The sequence below is a fragment of the Panulirus ornatus genome, chromosome 11, assembly GCF_036320965.1.
Source record: "Panulirus ornatus isolate Po-2019 chromosome 11, ASM3632096v1, whole genome shotgun sequence".
Taxonomy (NCBI): domain Eukaryota; kingdom Metazoa; phylum Arthropoda; class Malacostraca; order Decapoda; family Palinuridae; genus Panulirus; species Panulirus ornatus.
This window is the reverse complement of record NC_092234.1, coordinates 51,073,227-51,095,469: the sequence shown is the minus strand read 5'-3', so window position 1 is coordinate 51,095,469 and position 22,243 is coordinate 51,073,227. Positions and strand designations below refer to the sequence as shown.

Below are 22,243 nucleotides of genomic sequence, written 5' to 3'. Positions count from 1 at the left end.
TAGCATTAGCTCCTAGCACATGTTCTCTGCTATGTGAGCATGTTCACTCTGTTCTTCAACTTATATGTGCTTAGAACATGAGATTATTTTCTTTCTTTTTTTTTTTACAGCTCATTCTGGTCACTGAGTTGTTGGATAGAGGGGGGAGTGGTAGCTGTGCCTGGTTTCCTTGCTCCACTGGCCTCCACAGATACCTTGACCCCAAGCCTGCTTGCTGAGTCAGCTTGGGATATTGATATACAAGACGAAGGGAAGCATTGTGTTTAGTAACTCACATTCCGGATAATTGAAGACTTGATATCATAGCCAAAGGAAGTTAAGAGAGCTGCCAAGATAATGTAGTGTATTTAGATTATGGTTCATTTTGAAGTACTACAAGGTGGATTAATTATAACAATATCTTGTCAAATTGCATGTCTTAATGGCAATCTGTTTAACTTGAGAGTATTTTTGTTTAGAGTAGATGTTCTAATTATAACATAATATTCATGATATTCGATCCTTCCAGCCCTGACACTCAGACAGACAAAAAGCTTGCTTTCTTTGAGCTGATAGGAGCCCATTTAATGTATGATAGGTCTTTTTTGTGTGTGTGATAGTTTTTCTTTTTATATATTTCATCAATGGCAGTATTTTTGTAATCTTTACACAGATAGATAGATAAGATTAGCCTTGAGTTGAAAAAGAATGTTTTGGAAGTAGCACTTTTATGTTGAAAACTTTTTGTACTGCTATACAAAACGTGATGTAGTCAGAGATGTTCATTGCCAATTTTATGTTGCTGATGAAACCTCACAATGCCAGCCTTAACTGCTGGGAAGTTAAGGGTCTAGCCCACATATAATTTATTCTTGTGAAATATGATCCTTGCTAGGTGCATAATCGATGTGGTGATATGGTAGGAGAGACACCCCTTTTCAAGTTATAAAGATGATATATAGTTAATGATATCTTTTATTTATCTTCTAACTAAAAGCTAGATAGAACATGTCATAGTATGTGGAATTTGTTATTGGTATTATTAAGACCTACTTCTCAAAGTATGCTGATTGACATGGATAATTTGGCATTGAACTTCAGTAGTTATGCTGTAGTTATTTATACACAACCATGTATTTGTAGATTTGCAGTAGTAATTTATACATACAACTAACTATTCATACATATAAAAACTATATATATATATTGATATACTCTACAGTTCTGGATGTACAATTGGGAAGATATTGGGAACATTGGTCAACCGTCCATCGTAACTGTTGCCCTTCCAGTGTAGTGCTGGCTGCCATATTAGCATTATAGCAATAGCTAAAAATGTTATTGACAAGTACAGTAGTTCACTTTTCTATTGAAAAATTCTGAAATTTTTCTATTATTATATGCTGCTTCCCACATTTGACACCATGGCTGCACCTGCAGACCCATCTTCTGCTTGATGGTTTATTACCCATCACTTTGTCAGTTTAATGAAGCAGTTATCGTCTGACCACACTTTTGTATAAAATGCATTTTTGTCTGACATGATTGAGAGTTTCCTCAGGATGTGAAATGATCATAACATGTGAAAGTAATAAGTAGAAGTACAGAAATGGAAAAGAAATGGGATTGGGAAATGATGTTATAGAATTGTATGATGTTTAAAAATTGTGGCAAAGGGTTTTAGTGTTTTAAGTGTGAATGTGACTAAAGGAAGATGCCCTGGTTAGTAAGAGAATTCAGCATATTGCATACTGTTGCATTTGTAGTTTTTGCTTTTGAGAAACATATGGGTGTGCCAACATGAAAATTGACCTTTAGGGGATTGAAATGACAGCTGTTCTTGAATGGAATACATGGCAGGTAAGGCAAAGATTAGATAGTACAGACTGATTTAAAGTTTTAAGAATAAAATTTTTCTCCATCTATATATATATATATATATATATATATATATATATATATATGTATTTTTTTCATACTATTTGCCATTTCCCACATTAGTGAGATAGCGTTAGGGGGGCTGGAAATCCTCCCCTCTTGTTTTTTTTTTTAATTTTCCAAAAGAAGGAACAGAGAAGGGGGCCAGGTGAGGATGTTCCCTCAAAGGCCCAGTCCTCTGTTCTTAACGCTACCTCGCTATCGCGGGAAATGGCGAATAGTATAAAATATATATATATATATATATATATATATATATATATATATGTGTGTGTGTGTATATATGTATTTTTTTCATACTATTTGCCATTTCCCACATTAGTGAGATAGTGTTAAGAACAAAGGAATGAGCCTTTGAGGGAATAGCCTCACTTGGTCCCCTTCTTTGTTCCTTCTTTTGGAAAATTAAGAACGAGAGGGGAGGATTTCCAGCCCCCACTCCCTCCCCTTTTAGTCGCCTTCTACGACACACAGGGAATATGTGGGAAGTATTCTTTCTCCCGTCCACTGGGAATTATCATTATTATTATACTTTGTCGCTGTCTCCCGCGTTAGCGAGGTAGCACAAGGAAACATGAAAGAATAGCCCAACCCACCCACATACACTTGTATATACATACACATTCACACACGCACATATACATTTCAACGTATACACATATATACACAGACATATACATTTATACACACGTACGTGATTCATACTTGCTGCCTTTATTCATTCCCATCGCCACCCCGTCACACATGAAATGACAACCCCCTCCCCCCTCTGCATGCACACGAGGTAGCGCTAGGACACCTCGTTAACACGGGAAATGGTGAAAAGTTAAGAATAAACGTGAATAAGAGCAAGGTTATTAGGTACAGTATGGTTGAGGGTCAAGTCAATTGGGAGGTAAGTTTGAATGGAGAAAAACTGGAGGAAGTAAAGTGTTTTAGATATCTGGGAGTGGATCTGGCAGCGGATATAACCATGGAAGCGGAAGTGAATCATAGGGTGGGGGAGGGGGCGAAAATTCTGGGAGCCTTGAAGAATGTTTGGAAGTCAAGAACATTATCTCGGAAAGCAAAAATGGGTATGTTTGAAGGAATAGTGATTCCAAAAATGTTGTATGGTTGCGAGGCGTGGGCTATGGATAGAGTTGTGCGCAGGAGGGTGGATGTACTGGAAATGAGATTGAGGACAATATGTGGTGTGAGGTGGTTTGATCGAGTAAGTAACGTAAGGGTAAGAGAGATATGTGGAAATAAAAAGAGTATGGTTGAGAGAGCAGAAGAGTGTTTTGAAATGGTTTGATCACATGGAGAGAATGAGTGAGGAAAGATTGACAAAGAGGATATATGTGTCAGAGGTGGAGGGAACGAGGAGAAGTGGGAGACCAAATTAGAGGTGGAAAGATGGAGTGAAAAAGATTTTGAGTGATCGGGGCCTGAACATGCAGGAGGGTGAAAGGCGTGCAAGGAATAGAGTGAATTGGAACGATGTGGTATACCGGGGGCGACGTGCTGTCAATGGATTGAACCAGGGCATGTGAAGCGTTTGGGGTAAACCATGGAAAGTTCTGTGGGGCCTGGGTGTGGAAAGGGAGCTGTGGTTTCGGTGCATTATTACACGACAGCTAGAGACTAAGTGTGAACGAATGGGGCCTTTGTTGTCTTTTCCTAGCGCTAGCTCGCACACATGAGGGGGGGAGGGGGATGTTATTCCATGTGTGGCGAGGTGGCGATGGGAATAAATAAAGGCAGACAGTATTAATTATGTACATGTGTATATATTTATATGTCTGCGTGTGTATATATATGTGTACATTGAGATGTATAGGTATGTACATTTGCGTGTGTGGACGTATATGTATATACATGTGTATGGGGATGGGTTGGGCCATTTCTTTCATCTGTTTCCTTGCGCTACCTCGCTAACGCGGGAGACAGCGACAAAGCAAAATAAATAATAATAAAATAGATATATATATATATATATATGTTATCCCAGGGGATAGGGGAGAAAGAATACTTCCCATATATTCCCTGCGTGTCGTAGAAGGCAACTAAAAGGGGAGGGAGCGGGGGGCTGGAAATCCTCCCATCTTTTTTTTTTTTTTTTTTTTAATTTTCCAAAAGAAGGAACAGAGAAAGGGGCCAGGTGAGGATATTCCCTCAGAGCCCAGTCCTCTGTTCTTAACGCTACCTTGCTAATGCGGGAAATGGCGAATAGTTTGAAAGAATGAAAAAATATATATATATATGTGTGTGTGTGTGTGTGTGTGTGTGTGTCATTATAATTTTGAGAGTGCATAGCAGTCTTTAAAAAAGATTGCCAATTCTGTGGGTTTTATAGAATCTCATGGAATTATGTTTTGCTCAGTTTATTTAATTTTCTTTCCTACATTTTTCATTTTTTACATTGAAATTGTGTTACATTTAGATGTGCATTCTCAGGATTCATTTTTTCAGTAAAGATATTTTATATAATGTATAACTTTATGTTCACAAAGTAAGGGATGGTTTCTTAACTCCAATGTATTCTTCGTTAGGATTTTGACAGTAATGAATAACTGAATTTAAAATAGGATGTGATTTCTTGTCTTTAGATATAGGAAGAGCTTTGCAGTTAGTGTACTTGATTCAAACAACAGAAATGCATCTTTGTTTGCTTTAATTAACTTACTAGTCTATGTATGAGATGGGAGTAAAATATTATGCAAATTGATTTATAGTCCGAGAGAAATGATTATCATACTTCGTAATTATTTAAGGTTAAGTTACCAGGATTGTTGTAATGTTGGATAGCAACTATTAATTGGTTTTTGCTTACTTCATGATATACAGGTATCCAAATGTTGGAGGAAGACAAAAAATTAATATTTGTGATTGTAAATAGGTGCTCCTCAGGCAAACAGATTTGGGATAATGTTTGTATTTTGTTTAGGAGCAAGTGATGTGCATTATCAGTAATTGGGAGTGATAGCTAGATCCTGGGCGCTGAATCTGTGAAGCAAAAATGACCTGATCATTTTTAATAGGATCATGGCTTAAAGAGAATAATAATTTGCCTAATTTTATTATAAAGACAACATTAGAGTCCTAGCATGGTTTTTCCGCTCTCAGGCATTTAAACATAGCTTAATGCACCATTATTATGTTAATTTCTTGCAAATTGAAAACAAGAACTTGTATAGAGTGGATGATGCTTGAAGTTTTTAGCTTCTGTATAGTATAAAGGTCTGAATTATTTAAAGACAATATGCCATATTTACATTATGTTTGGTCAGATGAGCATTTGATTAAAAGCATTCTGATGTAGGAAATTTTGCTGTCATTCTGTTTCAAGAATGAAGGTCTTGGATTTTCCTTTGGTAGAAGTAAGGTCATTCCAAAGAAATGTATTTAAGATATGTGTAGAAGTTAATGTATACTGCAGTTCCTGCCATATTGAGACAGAACACCGAAACACATCTTAGATCATTTGAAATTTGTGTCAAACCCTTATCTCTGTCTCTACTGCACACATTCAATTTAGTATAGTAATTTTGGGCTACTTGGGTTTTCTCCTTGCTTGAGTTTATTGTGTAGACTTTTAGATAGAGCATTCCATATTTATGCTAAGTAAGCCAACAGTACAAGTGGACATTGCTTATTTTTGCTATCAAGATGTTACACTATTTCCTGGTGCACATACTTCATCATGACTTGATTTTGAGTGTGATGTACATTTCATTCACCACATAGTTTATGATAAATGTCAAAGTTGCTTCCTGTCGTTTGGCTTTTCTGTAGTGTCTGATTTGTCAGTTGCTTGTTTATTGTGGTCAGTTTTTGTATATGGCTTTTCTTAGCCAGACTCTTTTAGTTATAGTGCTTGGCTTTTCTGAAAATTTTGAAGTCAGTAATTTTTCTCCCTTAGGGAATATGTCTATTATATGTGATAAGAATTGATAGTCTTTGATATAGTTATGATTATTAAGCCATTTTCAATATCTTTTGTTTTGTTTTAGGCATATGAGCAATGGTGTTTGGTCAAAACACAATGGTGATGATGTAGGATGAAATATAGGTTCCTGTATTTCTGCTATGTTTTTCTTAAGGCTTAGTCATCTGTCCTTGATGCTATCTTGCTAATGTGGGAAATGGTGAATATGTATGAAAGAAAATATATATTTTTTTTCATGCGTATTTGCCGTTTCCCGTGTTAGCGAGGAAGCATTAAGAGCAGAGGACTGAGCCTCAGAGGAAAAATCCTCACTATTTATCTTTCCATCTTATCTATCTATATCCCTGATGCCTGTTCCAATTGGAACTCCCTCAAAGGGTTGGTCACAGCAACAGTCACCATAACAAGTTAACTCCAGTGCTGCTTTTTAGTCTTTAGTGCCACACCCTTAACAGGCCACTGGATGGTGGGTGACTCTAGGGCAGTGTTTGCTGAGGCTTCTACTTAATGTTCCTACTGGCTGCTTCAATCTAATGTTTCTATCAAGCGTCAAGAACAGAGGACTAAGCCTTCAAGGGAAAATCCTCACTTGGCCCCTTCTCTGTTTCTTCTTTTGGAAAAGTAAAAATTGGAGGGGAAGATTTCCAACCCCCTGCTCCCACCCCTTTTAACTGCCTCATATGACACAAAGAAGGCGATTTAAAGGTTTAGGAGCTGGACATCCTCTCCTACACTTCTTACTTTTCCAAGAGAAGGAACAGAAAAGGGGGCCAAGTGAGAATTTTCCCTCTTAAGGCTCAGTCCTCTGATATTGATGCTAGCTCACTAATGCAAACACCACCAAATGGTAACAGTTGTTTACCACTGGCGTCTTAGCTACGTCTCTTTCTTGTACATCAACTTATGCTTCTGTGTCTTCTATCTCATTCTTGTATCTCCACTGATGATGTCATCATTACACGAAAGTGGACTTGGGAACTCATCGTGCTTCTTTCCCTTGTGGTTATCAGCAAATATATATGTGTGTGTGTGTATGTGATTGGATGTGTCTTTCTTTGTCTCTTTCCTGGCACTACCTCGTTAATGCGGTAAACTGCGATCAAATATCATTGGCTAAACTTGTTTACTTAAATAATTGTCGCATTTAACATTCTCTCCTCAGGTTTCTGTAAGAAAGAGGAAGCACAGAATTATTTCCTTTTTTATTGAGTTTCCAATATCATTGATTCTCATTTGATACTATCACATTTGTGTTTGAGAGTGATATGATAATGTTTTTATCTTTGATATCAGCTTTATGCTTTTAAGAGAATGTATGAAGTTAGGTGCCTTAGCATGAAACTTGGTTGTCATTTGTGTTGGTCAATATGTTGTATTGTCACATATGAGCAGAACCTGTAGTATGTGTTGAGACTGGTAGCTGGGGAAGCAGGGGATTTTGCTGCAGATCTGAAATGATTTGTGTAGTTCATGTGACTGTTTCTTATTGTGGTTTGGAATACCTTGTTGAACCCCATTTACATTCTAGGGTATGTTGATCCTGCCAATTACTAGAAAGCCTTCATCTTTTTCATGTTATGTTTTCTGTTAACCATACAGGAATTGATTTTTGATATGGAGCTTATTTAAAAAGGGGTTGAATCTCAGGTTTGCATATTTGATTTAGGTATATGTGTAAGCATAACAGTATCAATTGAATTACTGTTAATACTTCAGATAGCCTAAGAAGGTTTGTATGTAAAGTTTGAAGATCACATGGAATAAATGATATACAATTTCCAGCACAAAGTGCTATTATTTCCAATAATTTATTTGTTAATTTGTTTGTCATTCAGATTTGCAAAAAACTTCAAGCATACCATAAGGAACTTGGGAATGATGTTGCTGTAGAATGAGCAGTATCTCTTCTTTATTAAACCAGCTCTGGCACAATTCCCTCATGCACATTGTAATATAGCTTATATCTTGTCTTTTGTCATTTTCAGTATCTCATCTTACAAGTCAACATATATGATGTTGCTTGTTAACTCTCCGTCCCTGTTTTTCTGCTTAACAAATGAAGCTGTTGCAAATATAAGTTATGGTATCAGATTTGCTCTTTCACCACACATAATTAATTTTATCACGTTGAGTTTGTCAATCTCCTCATTGTGTTTCATTTAACTTTAGAATGTTCTTGCCTTAACTTCATTGATTATACAGTTCTCCAGAATTGGAATTGTTAATGATTCATTACTATATAACACCGTAAGTGGATTAATTTTGTAATATAGGGTATTAGTAGTTAGGTCTGTAAGCATCATGATGATGGTTTGTGATATTACCTAATACAGCTATTGTCATATATAATATATTTTTTCTTATGGATGAGGGGAGTTGGGATTGAAGTGAGTTTGTGGCCACTGGGTAGAGTACTTTATGTGTTCATTGTTGTTTGTGTGTTTTCTCTGGAGAGAATCAGGAGGAAGTGGGGTGTTTTAGATACCTTGGAGTAAATATGGCAGTAAATGGAACCTTGGAAACTGAAGGAGTTTTGAGATGGGTGATGAGTCTAAGATCCTGGGTTCATTGAGGAATGTGTGGAAGGAGAGGTCATTGATAAGGGCAAAGATAGACATGTTTGATGGTCTAGTGGTCCCAATAATGTTGCATGGATGAGAGGTGTGTGCTCAAGATGAGAAAGTTGGATGAGGGTAAATGTGTTTGAAAGGAATTGTTTGAGGACAATGTGAGGTGTAGAGAGGTATGATCATGTAAGAAATGATAGGGTAAGAGAGAGATGTGGTATCAAGAAGAGTACAAATATGAGAGCTGAAGGAGAGGATGAGTGAGGAGAGTTTGACAAAGAGTGTTTATGTGTCAGAAACAAAGGGGACAAGGAGAGTGGGGACTGAATTTGAGATGGAAAAATGGGGTTGAAAAGGTTGTGAATGCTTGGGACCTTAACATACATGAGGGTACAAAGTGTGCATGGGATGGATTAAATTGGAGTGATGTAGTATTTAGCAGCATTGTGCAATCAGTAGCCTGAAACAGGGGAAGCCATGGAAAAGCCTGTGGGCCCTAGTTGTGTGGATAAGCATCTTTGGTTTCAGTGCATTGAATATGACAGCAAGAGAGTGGGTATGAGTTGATGAGGCCATTTCATCATTTGTTCCTTTTGCTATATTTCTGACGAGGGATAACATATTCTTTCTCCCCATCCCCAGGGATATAAATATATATATATGTCTGGATGATATCCCTGGGGATAGGTGAGAAAGAATACTTCCAATGTATTCCCTACATGTCATAAAAGGCGATTAAAAGGGGAAGGAGTGTGGGGCTGGAAATTCTCCCCTCCAGAATGGTCTTGTAAAGAGAGAAGAGGTAGTGAAAGCTTTGCAGAAGATGAAATCTGGCAAGGTGACGGGTTTGGATGGTATTGCAGAGGAATTTATTAAAAGATGGGGTGACTGTGTTGTTGATTTGTTGGTAAGGATATTCAGTATATGTATAGATCATGGAGAAGTGCCAGAGGATTGGCAGAATGCATGCATAGTGCCATTGTACAAAGGCAATGGGGATGAAGGTGAGTGTTTAAATTACAGAGTCATAAGTTTGTTGAGTATTCCCGGGAAATGATATGGGAGGTTATTGATTGAGATGGTAAAGGCGTGTACAGAGCATCAGACTGGGGAAGAGCAGTGTGGTTTCAGAAGTGGAAGAGGATGTGTGAATCAGGTGTCTGCTTTGAAGAATGTATGTGAGAGATACTTAGAAAACCATATAGATTTGTATGTAGCATTTATGGATCTGGAGAAGGTATATGATAGGGTTGATAGAGATGCTTTGTGGAAGGTTTTAAGAGTATATGGTGTGGAAGACAATTTGCTAGAGGCAGTGAAAAGTTTTTACCAGGGATATAAGGCATGTGTATGAGTAGGGAAGAGAGGAAAGTGATTTGTTCCCATTGAGAGTCGATTTGTGGCAGGGGTACGTGATGTCTCCATGGTTGTTTAATTTGTTTATGGATGGGGTAGTTAGGGAGATGAATGCAAGAGTTTTGGAGAGAGGGGTAAGTATGCAGTCTGTTGTGGATGAGGAAGTGAGTCAGTTGTTCGCTGATGATACAGAGCTAGTGGCTGATTCAGGTGAGAAACTGCAGAAGTTGGTGACTGAGTGTAGTAGTGTGCGAAAGAAGAAAGTTGAGAGTAAATGTGAATAAGAGCAAGATTATTAGGTTCAGTAGGGTTGAGGGACAAGTTGATTGGGAGGTAAGTTTGAATGGAGAAGGACTGGAGGAAGTGAAGTGTTTTAGATATCTGGGAGTGGACTTAGCATTGGATGGAACTGTGGAAGCCGAAGTGATTGTCTTGGACAATCACATGTTTACCAAATGGCATCCTAGCTACATCTCTTCATTGTATATCAGCTGACTTGTATTTCTTTCTTGTACCTCCCTTGATGATGTTTTTATTACACGAAAGTGCACTTGGGAACTTATTGTGTTTCATTTTCCGTGTGGACTCATAGGAATATATATTTAAATATATTGGAAAGGATCACAATTTTGCGTGTGTTCAAGTATGTTCCTATAAGTCCATGGGGAAAATGAAACATGATAAGTTCCAAAGTGCACTTTCGTGTAATAATCACATCGTCAAGAGAGATACAAGAAACACAAGTCAGTTGATGTACAATGAAGAGATGTAGCTAGAATGCCATTTGGTAAACATGTGATTTTCCAAGACAGACAACAAGCGTATCATAGACTTATGTGGACAAGAAGGTGAATTGTTTACAAATTTTATCAACAATAAAGTTATCCAATTAAGTTAGCAAAGAAATTATTTTATAGAGTTGAGCCCAAACCTCCCATTTACACCAAGAATCTGTTAGCTCTCCCTTTTGATAATAATTTTACCTTCCCATGTTGCTGAAATCCTTTAATGTAAATGTTGCCTTCAGCAACAATAATACTATAAAGAATATCTTAATCAGAAACTCAACAGAAAATTCTCCCGGGTGCATTTATAAAGTGCCGTTTAGAAATTGTGATAAGTTTTATGTTGGACAGACTGGTAAGGATCTTTCTGTTACACTTAAGCAACATAAATGTAGTATAAGAACAGGACAAAAATCAAATTCCTTGTTTAAACACGTTAAAAACTATGATCATTGTATTGACTGGAGTGATGCCATGTCGGTTATTAACTCTAACTCCAGTACCACGAGAAATATCATTGAATCTTCTATTATTGAATACACGAATTATAATCAGAATATTATTGAAGGTCTTTATTACACATGACAGCTAGAGACTGAGTGTGAACGATTGTGGCTTTTGTTGTCTTTTCCTAGCACTATCTTGTGTACACGTGGGAGGAGGGGGTGCCATTTTATGTGTGGTGGTGGGAATGGATAAAGGCAGCATGAATATTTTTTTTTTTTTTTTGTGCCGCTGTCTCCTGCGTTTGCGAGGTAGCGCAAGGAAAGAGACGAAAGAAATGGCCCAACCCACCCCCATACACATGTATATACATACGTCCACACACGCAAATATACATACCTACACAGCTTTCCATGGTTTACCCCAGACGCTTCACATGCCCTGATTCAATCCACTGACAGCACGTCAACCCCGGTATACCACATCGATCCAATTCACTCTATTCCTTGCCCTCCTTTCACCCTCCTGCATGTTCAGGCCCCGATCACACAAAATCTTTTTCACTCCATCTTTCCACCTCCAATTTGGTCTCCCACTTCTCCTCGTTCCCTCCACCTCCGACACATATATCCTCTTGGTCAATCTTTCCTCACTCATTCTCTCCATGTGCCCAAACCATTTCAAAACACCCTCTTCTGCTCTCTCAACCATGCTCTTTTTATTTCCACACATCTCTCTTACCCTTATGTTACTTACTCGATCAAACCACCTCACACCACACATTGTCCTCAAACATCTCATTTCAAGCACATCCATCCTCCTGCGCACAACTCTATCCATAGCCCACGCCTCGCAACCATACAACATTGTTGGAACCACTATTCCTTCAAACATACCCATTTTTGCTTTCCAAGATGATGTTCTCGACTTCCACACATTCTTCAAGGCTCCCAGAATTTTCGCCCCCTCCCCCACCCTATGATCCACTTCTGCTTCCATCCGATGCCAGATCCACTCCCAGATATCTAAAACACTTTACTTCCTCCAGTTTTTCTCCATTCAAACTTACCTCCCAATTGACTTGACCCTCAACCCTACTGTACCTAATAACCTTGCTCTTATTTACATTTACTCTTAACTTTCTTCTTTCACACACTTTACCAAACTCAGTCACCAGCTTCTGCAGTTTCTCACATGAATCAGCCACCAGCGCTGTATCATCAGCGAACAACAACTGACTCACTTCCCAAGCTCTCTCATCCCCAACAGACTTCATACTTGACCCTCTTTCCAAAACTCTTGCATTCACCTCCCTAACAACCCCATCCATAAACAAATTAAACAACCATGGAGACATCACACACCCCTGCCGCAAACCTACATTCACTGAGAACCAATCACTTTCCTCTCTTCCTACACGTACACATGCCTTACATCCTCGATAAAAACTTTTCACTGCTTCTAACAACTTGCCTCCTACACCATATATTCTTAATACCTTCCACAGAGCATCTCTATCAACTCTATCATATGCCTTCTCCAGATCCATAAATGCTACATACAAATCCATTCGCTTTTCTAAGTATTTCTCACATACATTCTTCAAAGCAAACACCTGTACATCTGTATATATGTATATGTCTGTGTGTGTATATGTATATATATGTTGAAATGTATAGGTATGTGTATGGGCGTTTATGTATATACATGTGTATGTGGATGGGTTGGACCATTCTTTCGTCTGTTTCCTTGCGCTACCTCACTGGCGTGGGAGACTGCGTCAAAGTATAATAAGTAAATAGATAGAATATTTATTATACTTTATTGCTGTTTCCTGCATCAGCAAGGTAGAGCCAGGAAATGGGCGCAGATGTACAGAACTGGGTAGATATATTGGAAATTGAATGACTGAGGACAGTATGTAGTGTGGTAAAGGGTAATCAAATAAGAAATGATTAGGTAAGAGAAAGGTGTGGTAGATAGAGGGGTATGTATGAGAGAGGTGAGAAGGGTATTCTGAAATAGCTTGTATGTATGGAGAGAATAACTAAGAGGGTTTATGTGTTGGAAGTGGAGGGAGCAAGCAAATGGGGGAAACTAAGGAGGAGGTGGAAGTATGTAGTGAAAGATGCTTGGAGACATCAGGTAATGAATATTCAAAGAGGTGTGAGGTGTGCTTGGTATAAGTGCAAATTGAAGTGATGTAGTATACAGGGGTTGACTTACCATCATTGGGCAGAACCACGATTTATGACAGAGTCAGGGGAGACTGTGGAACAGACTATGGGACCTTATTTTTGATGGGGGGCTCTAGTTTTAGTGCATTATGTATAACAGCTAGAGAGTGGATGTAAACAAACAAGGCCAATTTTCATTTGTTTCTAGCTCCACCTTCTTGACACGGAAAATGGTGAACAAGGTTGAAAAAATGTGTAAGATTATATTCATTTTGTTATATCCTGCTAGAACAAGGTAACATCAGGAACAGGCGAGCAATGGACTCACTAGTTCGCTCCCACTCTCAAGCTGTCTCAAACAAAGAGATTGGAGCTTCCTTTGTGCAATCAAGTTTTACAAACTATTTTTTTACGTGATTGATTCACTTGCCTGGTTTGGCCCATTGACAGCATGTCTTGACTTGTACACCTTATTGCTTCAATTCATTTTACCTCATGCTCTCTGCTATAACCTTCATAGCCTCAACAGACACTGGCCTCTCATGCTCCATAATGCACCCAGGACTAGCCTCCCCTCTCCTACTGTATGGCTCACATGATATTCATGAAGCTTTAGGACCTTCTTCATGGGATGCGCCATATCTTTCTTATAAAAGCATTACCTTATTACATTTATTAATGATGTATAGTTGAAAGAAAAAAAGTTATTTCAAGATACTGATTTGATTTTATGCTGCTCTATTTGTAAATGTTTTTCCTGTTGTAGTTAGTTAATAGAAGTAACTTCTACCTTGGCAGCCACTTAGCTTGTTATATTATTTAAGAGTGAATTCATAACATTAGCATCCTCTTGAATAGATAATTGAATCCAGTTTTCAACTGCATTGGGAATTTACTTGTATTTTTGTATTTTTGATGTCTGATCTTGTGGTCATTAAAACAGTACATCGATATGATGTGAGCATTATGTAGCTTAGTGTGTGTTTGAATGAATTGATTGTTGTGCATTGATAACACAGTTGATAGTGTCACATATAATGTGGGTTTTAACTGGAAGATTGTGCCTTGTATTGCCATTGTTCATGATCTGAACTTAAGTAGTAAGCAAAATATATGAAGGAATTGTTAACAATTTATAAACTGAAAATCAAACATTTATTTGTACCATAGCTTGTTGAAAATTTTTTTATCTTCATTACATACTGCACATTTTGGTGTTCAGGATTGTTTAGTTTTGATTATACAAAGTTTATTAGAGTATATGTAATGTTTAATCATTCTTTTTTTATCATTTTCACCCTACATGTGTTTAGAAACGTCATTTTGTTTTTTGATCATATTGGTCAGTTTTACGTGCTCTATTGAAACAGTATGCTTCATTTTCCTTTTTTTTTTTTTTCAAAATGTCCAAAACAGTAGTCATCTTGTTATTTTAGCAATAGTATTACAGAAGTACTTAATATTTACTTATTTTTTCTTTTTTTATCAGGAAAGTAGCATCTCTATAATTTTAAGAAGTGATACTTGGCTTAGAATTGTGTTTCAGTGTATGGAAATATATTTCTTTACATGAATTCTTTTTGCTTTTGTTTGCTACCCAGGAGATGTTGCCTGTAGCAGAATGGGAATATGAAGGTTTGGAACTGAAGAAGTCATAAGTATTGGTAGTATTTTTAAGACATGATATATATGTTTTAAGTTCATGTTTGTTATTTCAGACTAAAGTCTTTACCATTACCTTCTTCAGCAGTAAATCCCTATGTTTAGAAGAGGGATCCCCATGTTTAATTTTCTTCATATATGCTTTTGGTCTGTTTTCTTTTGGCATACTATTTTTTCTGTTCTCTGATTTATAAGGAATTGGCCATTCTAAAGTTATTGTAATGTATGTCATGAAAAAGTTATTTGTGTTAATGTTAAATGAAACATTTTATCGCTTCATTTTTGTATCTTAAGATTGAACCATTTTTCTGATGAATAGAGTATAGATTGAGATGATTGTTGAAGTTGGATAGGTAAGTGATTCAGTATAAAGTATAACATCTTTGTTAAAGTATGTATGTGACCTAGTCGTCAATAATCAAGGGATAGGTGTCAGGCCGTAGGCTGCAACCATTTCATTATCATATTCACACACAAAGCTTTTTGGCTTGCTTTCAATTTAATATTTCAAACTAATCCACAGGCAAGGAGTAAATTCATTACAAGGTTTTACTCTGTAATCATAATCTTGTAATTTTTGTTTGACCAATAGAACTTGTAATTGTACTTGGGATCTTACTTTAGAGTAAACAGGAAGATTGATGTGCTATTATTGTCTTATATTTTTTCTAACTGCAGTAAGTTAAGTGGTTAACAACTATACAGCATCACTTACAGATTACAGTACTATTATGTAATTCAGAAGTAGGCATTAACAGACTCTGCTTGCATTTGCTAAAGCTGTGAGTGAAAAGTCACCTTCACCGAGGTTGTACTATCATTTGATGAAAAGAATTGCAGTCTCGTAAAGGAACTTCTTTCCAAAGAGTCCATCATTTCCTAATTGTAGTGCAGCTATAAAGCTGCAGAAGCCCCCTAAAAGGGGACATGATTTTATAATTAAGAAATTAATTAAGAAATATGATAAAGTACTCTTCCTGTTCAAACACTGTTAACAGTCACGTCCATTAAGCTTGTCCAAATACTCTATCTGTAGTGATGTATGCTATTTAAGAGTGAATTCAGTTTCACTAATGTTGCTAGATCTCTATTTTGGGATGATTGTGACAACTTTGGCAAGTTATTTATTGAATGTAACTTCTTTTGATGATATTTATGTTTAACAGACTTACCATGACATAATATTGTGCAATTGCAACTTTCTGTTAGAGGAAATACATAATGTGAAATAAACTGATCCTCATTTGATATTAATTTGTACAAGTTCCTTATGATACCCGAGCCTGTGAATGCAGATTGAATTATTTGAAAAAGTACGTATACACATACAGTACTTAAGTTTAGATCTAAACTATACTATCATTGAAGTTTGAAGTAAGAAAACTGATATGAAGTTTTAATTGAATTTTTACAAAGTATTGGAGATCCCTTTTTTTCAATTGAGTTATAGATGCTTTTTCTTATCTTCAGCATTTTGATGTAAGTATGGTGTAGATAGTTCTGGGAGACAATTAACCCAGTTTTTGCAGAGTGGTATTAGAGGTGCATGTCTTTAATTAGGAAAAAATGGATCTATCAAGCATGAAGTAATCATTATAAGGAAATTTGTATGAGAGTGGTTCATTTCCTTAAAAGTTATCATTTATGAATCGAGTCATTAAGCAGTGGCATTGAATCAGCTTCTCAGCCACTGATTACATTGTCATTTAAACATGCCAGTTGAAATGAAGCTGATATCCAAACTTAGGGATAGCACAGTATGATTTTTTTTAATTAAACTTGCAAATGCTTCATGAGAACTTTTATTGACCTTAACATTGTGTAAGGTGTGTATTTGTGTATATGTATGTGTGCAAGATTGGGGAGAGTACCTATGATGAGGTTTTACCAGTAGGCAGGGCTAGGACACAGTGCTCACCTTATGATTTTTTTTTTATGTTGAAGGCTCCAGTCACAGACAAAAGTCCACATCAAAGCCGGGCCCTAATCGAATTATAGAGAGAACTATGGAACAGAAAAAGAATAGACAAGGGAAAGTATTTAAGAATTTTTAAGTACGGGAAAGAGCTGTCTTGAAATGTGCCAGGTCATAGGTATTGGGAAAGACATGAGAAGGTAGAGAGTTCCAAAGCTTCAACATGTAGAGAAAGAAGCAGGTATCAAAATGGCCCACCCTTGAGTTGCCGATGGCCACACAATAATCATGTGACACAGCAGCTTGCCAAGTACTGTGTGGTCTAGCTTGGGGTGGGACACAAGCAGTCAGCTCTTAGGAGCAAAAACCAAAGTAATGCCTATAGAAGAAGGAAAGTGAACCAACTTTGTGGTCAATGGCAAGGGAGTCAAGTGTGGAAGTAAACGTGGGACAGTTCATGAGTTAGATTGCTTTCGACTTGACTCTGTCAAGTAAGAATATAGAGCTAGAACCACTCCAACTGTGAGAGCAGTACGAATCAATTCCTTGTATAAACAGAGCAACTGTTAAGAAAAGTTTCGACATCTAAACAGGACATGCAGTTTCTTAGAAACAGAGCTTGTAGATTTATGTGCTGAAAAAGGACTGGTGATTGGGAATACCTGGTTTAAAAAGCGAGATATACATAAGTATACGTATGTAAGTAGGAGAGATGGCTAGAGAGCGTTATTGGATTACGTGTTAATTGACAGGCGCGCGAAAGAGAGACTTTTGGATGTTAATGTGCTGAGAGGTGCAACTGGAGGGATGTCTGACCATTATCTTGTGGAGGATAAGGTGAAGATTTGTATGGGTTTTCAGAAAAGAAGAGTGAATGTTGGGGTGAAGAGGGTGGTGAGAGTAAGTGAGCTTGGGAAGGAGACTTGTGTGAGGAAGTACCAGGAGAGACTGAGTACAGAATGGAAAAAGGTGAGAACAATGGAAGTAAGGGGAGTGGGGGAGGAATGGGGTGTATTTAGGGAATCAGTGGTGGATTGCGCAAAAGATGCTTGTGGCATGAGAAGAGTGGGAGGTGGGTTGATTAGAAAGGGTAGTGAGTGGTGGGATGAAGAAGTAAGAGTATTAGTGAAAGAGAAGAGAGAGGCATTTGGACGATTTTTGCAGGGAAAAAATGCAATTGAATGGGAGATGTATAAAGGAAAGAGACAGGAGGTCAAGAGAAAGGTGCAAGAGGTGAAAAAGAGGGCAAATGAGAGTTGGGGTGAGAGAGTATCATTAAATTTTAGGGAGAATAAAAAGATGTTTTGGAAGGAGGTAAATAAAGTGCGTAAGACAAGGGAGCAAATGGGAACTTCAGTGAAGGGCGCAAATGGGGAGGTGATAACAAGTAGTGGTGATGTGAGAAGGAGATGGAGTGAGTATTTTGAAGGTTTGTTAAATGTGTTTGATGATAGAGTGGGAGATATAGGGTGTTTTGGTCGAGGTTGTGTGCAAAGTGAGAGGGTTAGGGAAAATGATTTGGTAAACAGAGAAGAGGTAGTAAAAGCTTTGCGGAAGATGAAAGCCGGCAAGGCAGCAGGTTTGGATGGTATTGCAGTGGAATTTATTAAAAAAGGGGGTGACTGTATTATTGACTGGTTGGTAAGGTTATTTAATGTAGGTATGACTCATGGTGAGGTGCCTGAGGATTGGCGGAATGCGTGCATAGTGCCATTGTACAAAGGCAAAGGGGATAAGAGTGAGTGCTCAAATTACAGAGGTATAAGTTTGTTGAGTATTCCTGGTAAATTATATGGGAGGGTATTGATTGAGAGGGTGAAGGCATGTACAGAGCATCAGATTGGGGAAGAGCAGTGTGGTTTCAGAAGTGGTAGAGGATGTGTGGATCAGGTGTTTGCTTTGAAGAATGTATGTGAGAAATACTTAGAAAAGCAAATGGAATTGTATGTAGCATTTATGGATCTGGAGAAGGCATATGATAGAGTTGATAGAGATGCTCTGTGGAAGGTATTAAGAATATATGGTGTGGGAGGCAAGTTGTTAGAAGCAGTGAAAAGTTTTTATCGAGGATGTAAGGCATGTGTACGTGTAGGAAGAGAGGAAAGTGATTGGTTCTCAGTGAATGTAGGTTTGCGGCAGAGGTGTGTGATGTCTCCATGGTTGTTTAATTTGTTTATGGATGGGGTTGTTAGGGAGGTGAATGCAAGAGTTTTGGAAAGAGGGGCAAGTATGAAGTCTGTTGTGGTTGAGAGAGCTTGGGAAGTGAGTCAGTTGTTGTTCACTGATGATACAGCACTGGTGGCTGATTCATGTGAGAAACTGCAGAAGCTGGTGACTGAGTTTGGTAAAGTGTGCGAAAGAAGAAAGTTAAGAGTAAATGTGAATAAGAGCAAGGTTATTAGGTACAGTAGGGTTGAGGGTCAAGTCAATTGGGAGGTAAGTTTGAATGGAGAAAAACTGGAGGAAGTAAAGTGTTTTAGATATCTGGGAGTGGATCTGGCAGCGGATGGAACCATGGAAGTGGAAGTGGATCATAGGGTGGGGGAGGGGGCGAAAATCCTGGGAGCCTTGAAGAATGTGTGGAAGTCGAGAACATTATCTCGGAAAGCAAAAATGGGTATGTTTGAAGGAATAGTGGTTCCAACAATGTTGTATGGTTGTGAGGCATGGGCTATGGATAGAGTTGTGTGCAGGAGGATGGATGTGCTGGAAATGAGATGTTTGAGGACAATGTGTGGTGTGAGGTGGTTTGATCGAGTAAGTAACGTAAGGGTAAGAGAGATGTGTGGAAATAAAAAGAGCATGGTTGAGAGAGCAGAAGAGGGTGTTTTGAAATGGTTTGGGAACATGGAGAGAATGAGTGAGGAAAGATTGACCAAGAGGATATATGTGTCGGAGGTGGAGGGAACGAGGAGAAGTGGGAGACCAAACTGGAGGTGGAAAGATGGAGTGAAAAAGATTTTGTTTGATCGGGGCCTGAACATGCCCTGGTTCAATCCACTGACAGCACGTCGACCCCAGTATACCACATCGTTTCAATTCACTCTATTCCTAGCATGCCTTTCACCCTCCTGCATATTTAGGCCCCAATCACTCAAAATCTTTTTCACTTCATCTTTCCACCTCCAATTTGGTCTCCCACTTCTCCTTGTCCCTCCACCTCTGACACACATATACTCTTTGTCAATCTTTTCTCACTCATTCTCACCAAGTGACCAAACCATTTCAAAACACCCTCTTCTCTCTCAACCACACTCTTTTTCTTACCACACATCTCTCTTACCCTTTCATCACTTACTTGATCAAACCACCTCACACCACATATTGTCCTCAAACATCTCATTTCCAGCACATCCACCCTCCTCCACACAACTTTATCCATAGCCCACGCCTCGCAACCATATAACATTGTTGGAGCCACTACTCCTTCAAACAAACCCATCTTTGCGTTCCAAGATAACGTTCTCAACTTCCACACATTTTCCAATGCTCCCAGAACTTTTGCCCCCTCCCCCACCCTATGATTCACTTTCACTTCCATGGTTCCATCTGCTGCAAATCCACTCCCAGATATCCAAAACACTTCACTTCCTCCAGTTTTTCTCCATTCAAACTTACCTCCCATTTGACTTGTCCCTCAACCCTACTGTACCTAATAACCTTGCTCTTATTCACATTTACTCTCAGCTTTCTTCTTTCACGCACTTTACCAAACTCAGTCACCAGCTTCTTCAGTTTCTCACGTGAATCAGCCCCCAGCGCTGTATCATCGGCGAACAACTGACTCACTTCCTAAGCTCTCTCATTCACAACAGACTGCATACTTGCCACTCTCTCCAAAACTCTTGCATTCACCTTCCTAACAGCCCCATCCATAAACAAATTAAACAACCATGGAGACATCACGCATCACTGCCGCAAACCAACATTCACAGAGAACCAATCACTTTCCTCTCTTCCTACACGTACACATGCCTTACATCCTTGATAAAAACTTTTCACTGCTTCTGACAACTTCCCTCCCACACCATATATTCTTAATACCTTCCACAGAGCAACTCTATCATATTCCTTCTCCAGATCCATAAATGCTACATACAAATCCATTTGCTTTCTAAGTATTTCTTACATACATTCTTCAAAGTAAACACCTGATCCACATATCCTCTACCACTTTTGAAACCACACTGCTCTTCCCCAATCTGATGCTCTGTACATGCCTTCACCCTCTCAATCAATACCCTCCCATATAATTTCCCATGAATGCTCAACAAACTTATGCCTCTGTAATTTGAGCACTCACTCTTATCCCCTTTGCCTTTGTACAATGGCACTATGCATGCATTCCGCCAATTCTCAGGCACCTCACCATGAGTCATACATACATTAAATAACCTTACCAACCAGTCAACAATACAGTCTCCCCTTTTTTAATAGATTCCACTGCAATACCATCCAAACCTGCTGCCTTGACGGCTTTCATCTTCCGCAAAGCTTTTACTACCTCTTCTCTGTTTACCAAATCATTCTCCCTAACCCTCTCACTTTGCACACCACCTCGACCAAAACACCCTATATCTACCATTCTATCATCAAACACATTCAACAAATCTTCAAAATACTCACTCCATCTCCTCACATCACCCCTACTTGCTATCACCTCCCCATTTGCCTCCACTTATTTTTCCATTTGCTCCCTTGTCTTACGCACTTTATTTACCTCCTTCCAGAACATCTTTTTACTCTCCCTAAAATTTAATAATACTCTCTCACCCCTACTCTCATTTGCCTTTTTTTTCACCTCTTGCACCTTTCTCTCGCAGATGGTAAGCTTATACTGAAATGCTGATGTGTGCATATTTGGTAAAACTACATTTAACCAAAGGTTGTCTTTTTTTTCAATTGTCATTGCAACTTCTAGTTTTCCCATAAATTTCAAGAGGTCATTATTACCATCCACCTTATAAGACTTGACAATTGATTTCGTCTCTCGAAGTTAAAATTGCATTTCTTTTTTTTTGTATTTACCAAACTTGAGAATAACATCAGTGCGAGAAATTAACAATATTGCATTAGATAAGATACTCCATCATCCTGTTTAAAATCAGGAATGAGAATATCATGATCGGAATGCCACAAAGTTACTCATCACAAATTGGCCAGATTAGCGTGAGGATATCCCGTCAGTGCCAAGGGGAAAATATTCAAAACATTTACCTCATACACAAGACAACTCGAGTGTCGCCAATTAAGACGAAACACAGGAGAATAATGATAACTAGGTTGTGTTATGGATGTAATGGATGCTTCCTCTACGGCCCTCGATGTGGCCTCATGCTCCCTGTTGGCTCCATTTCAGTGCCGATGATCATATGCTCTTCTTACAAGGATTATGCAGCTTTCATCTGTCCTTCCGTGCGATCTTCGGTCTGGGAATCCTGAAGTGGCGTCTTGATGTCATTGCATGACGCGCTTTCAGACCTAAAGTC

The 22,243-nt window shown here is 38.3% G+C and overlaps 1 protein-coding gene across 3 annotated transcripts in view; it reads left to right on the top strand.

Moving 5' to 3' along the window:
- Positions 1-1,849, top strand: part of LOC139751518 (uncharacterized) — a 38,302-nt gene extending 36,453 nt beyond the window's left edge. The window contains exon 7 of one of the 3 annotated variants that reach the window (XM_071667017.1): positions 111-1,849. The gene's annotated coding sequence lies outside the window, so the exon portion shown is untranslated. The remainder of the gene's footprint in view (positions 1-110) is intronic. The other 2 variants (XM_071667016.1, XM_071667015.1) reach the window with 2 other exon arrangements.
- Positions 1,850-22,243: the final 20,394 nt, after the last annotated feature.